We start from the raw sequence: 3,325 nt of genomic DNA on the forward strand, positions 1-3,325 counted from the left end.
GGACGCGCCGCGCCGCGCCGGAAGGGCACACGCACACGCTCGGCGCCCCTGTGCGCCGCCGCACCCCCGGCTGTCCGGGCCCCGCTGGCGAGGCGCTTCCTCCCGCAGCCCGCGCGCAGCCGCTCGCCCGCCCGCGCCAGCCCCGCCCGAGCTCTGCGGCGCCGCGCGCGGGGCCGCGACTCCGCAGGGTCGGCTTTGAGGCAGTCCCTGGCGGGAGGGGCGCAGTCTCCGCCCCTGGCCACTGCCCGCCCCGTCCCGCCTCACTCCCGCGCCCTCTCTGCCCGTCGCGTGCCAGGGAGCTGCCCTCCGCACTGGAACACTGGAGGCGGCCACGGCGCACGAGTCCTGACCCATCCGGGGAAGCGGTTGCTGGACCCCAGTGAGGTGGGTTACTGACCCCAGCGGATCGCAGGCGCTTTGGTCACTCGAGTACAGAGGGGGACCTTCTTAGGGACCTCGCTGGTGGCTGCGTCCAGGCTGTTAGGAAAGGCTGCCTCAATACTAAGTAATAGGACAGGAGTTTAGACCAGAATCTAGAGTCCCTTCTGGGTTCTAGTTGTGACTCTACAACCGAGTGATCTTGGACCAGGCCCAGCCTCGCTCAGCCCAGGTCTCCTCTTCTGTAAGTGTTCGGTAGGGGTGGAGGGAGTTGACGAGGTAAGTTCACTCCTCCCTTAGAACCCTAAAATCGGTGGGCATGACCATGTCTACTGGTTTCAAAGAACAAGGGTTAAATATTACATGCATATTTGAATACTTGTTGTTCCTGTGTACAAAACATTTTATAAACTAAAAAAAGCAGAGTATTTGCCAGCGCTAGGAAGAATTAAAATTCTGGGGAAAAGACTAAAACGGATGTATGAGTCAATGCATTGTGGTCTTAACAACAATAGCTGGTGCTTATTGAGTGTTTAAGGTGTGTTTGGCTCAGTGCTTTCTATTTAACCCTCATGTCTGTGGGAGCTCATTTTACCCCTGAACAAAGTGGGACTCCCTTGAGATCACACAGGCAGCAAGAGGCAGAATGGGGATTTGGACTGTGACCAGCTTGATTCCAGAGCTTGCCCGGCCTGATGTGCCACCACATCAGCTCTACCCCGTCCAGCTCCACCCCCTAGGGTTTTTGGAGCCCTTTAGTGCCCAGAGCATCATAGATTGCTCTGGACCTTTTCTGCTAACTTCTGCATCTCTGTGTGGATTCATACATGTCTAGCAATTTTCTCAACCATCCTTCTGTAGTTTTAAATTTTCAATTTCTTGGGGCGCCTGGGTGGCTTAGTCAGTTAAGCGTCCGACTTTCGCTTAGGTCATGATCTCGCAGTTCGTGGGTTCGAGCCCCGTGTCGGGCTCTGTGCTGACTGCCAGCTCAGAGCCTGGAGCCTGTTTCAGTCTGTGACTCCCTCTCTCTCTGACCCTCCCCTCTCTGACAGCTCACGATGTCTCTCTCTCTCTCTCCTAGAAATAAATAAAACATTTAAAAATAAATAAATAAATTTTCAATTTCTTCTCCCAGGGTTTACTTCTCCTTTCTGGACCTTGGAACTTTGCTTCCAACTGGCACTTGGCTTTGCCCCAGGGACACGTTTCCCCTGCTGGCTTAGAGGAGGGGAACCTGACTCCTTGTTCATCACTGCTGTTCCCAGCCATCCTGAAACCTAGCTCTAAATCTAACTTCCTCAGACTCTGAGCTTTTCAGCCCCCTCCTCTTGAAGGTTTTGATGCCTGACCCTCACTCTCAAGCACTCCTCCTGATAAAATTCATACCACACACAAGTCTTGCAATGCCTCATTCGCTGCCTACTATGGATGAACTCTGGTCTTCCAGTGCATTCCAGGCAGTGGGTCTTGTGGACGTCCCTCATACCCAGTCATCACCAGGACCTCCTCCATCTCAGCATCAGTCATCTACTTTCTGACCTCTGTCCCTGGCTTTCTTTCTAACTTTCTCTGATACCTCAGCTCTTGCAATCCTGCAGCCACACTGGGACCTCCAGTAGGTTGCCCCTCCTACCCTTTTCCTGTCTCTCACCTGCCTCAAATCCTCACTTCCCTACTTGAGGCAATTTAGACTCCATGAGCAATCCTTATCACTCCCAGGCAAACACTCTCCACTCCGGTGCTCTCTTTCCTGTTGTCATACAGGTCTCCTCGACAAGAGCACAGCCACAGCCCTGGTTAAGTCAAATCCTTTGTGTTCTCCATGCCTGTCCCCAAATAGCCGTTGAGTTGTCTGAAACAGGTTGAAATCACCACCCCTGACGTGGCTCTTTATTTTTCCTTGGCCACCCTCATGCTTACCTATTTCATCCACTCTCCCACCCTCCAGACCACTCTTTTGCACATCCTCTTCTCTCCTTAATCCCCAACACCTCCTCCGTCCTCCTTATTCTCAGCCCCTGACCTTGATTCTAGGAAAGAATAGGAGCAACAGAAGAGAACTTCTACAAGGTCCCACCCAGCCCCACCCACCTCCCCTCATTACCCCTTGTGCAGGTGAATGAGTGGGTGGTACTTATACCTGGTATCTGCTCTGTAGCTTCTTCGTTCATCTCCTCAAGGACCTCACTCTTGCATCATCGAAATTTCTGCCTCTTCTGGATCATTTCCATGTTTCCAGCAAAACTCCTCAAATGAGTGCCTATATTCAGCAGCTCCACTTTTTCTCCATCCTTCTACCCCCAAAGAGAGAAAATGCAATTTCATCATCTATTGTTGATGTGATTTTCCCTTGAGGTTGACTGGCTACGTAGCAAGAGAAAGTTAATTCTCTAGCCTCAGTAAAGTGTAGTCCAGCTGAAACGGTCCCTCTGTGTGGTGTTCAGTTCTGGATAACATGCTTAGCCCTCAGCCTCCTCTTCTTTCCCTGCCTTTCCGCAGGGAGGCCCAGGTGTTTGGGAGAGGAGGTCAGGGGGCTTAAAGGTCCTTGTAAAACAGGAGGGAGAAGTGTCATCTAGCTTCATGTAGGTTCTTGGAGGTGCCTGAGGTTGGCATTTACCAGACTCCAGTTCAGTGCCCCCTTCCTGCCTGGCCACCAGGTGCTCTGCTAACCCCAGAGGAGAGGTCTATGGTTAGTGAATTTGTGGTCCCTTTTTTTGACTTGGGAGTACCTGGCACTTTCCCCTTAGCTCTCACGGCTGCAGTCCCCGTGGTTCTTCCCTTCTTTCCATTCTGCTGCACAGCCTGAGCTACCCAACCTCTGTGGAAGGCCCCTTGCTCCTTTCTCCACCAGCCCTGGCGGCTCTGAGAAAGGCTAACTGGGTCTCAGATAATGCCTGGTCTATGCAGGCTCACAAGTGCCACCTACACCCTCTCCCTCTGTACCACT

Source organism: Hyaena hyaena, unplaced genomic scaffold (genome assembly GCF_003009895.1).
Source record: "Hyaena hyaena isolate Hyena2069 unplaced genomic scaffold, ASM300989v1 scaffold_410, whole genome shotgun sequence".
Taxonomy (NCBI): domain Eukaryota; kingdom Metazoa; phylum Chordata; class Mammalia; order Carnivora; family Hyaenidae; genus Hyaena; species Hyaena hyaena.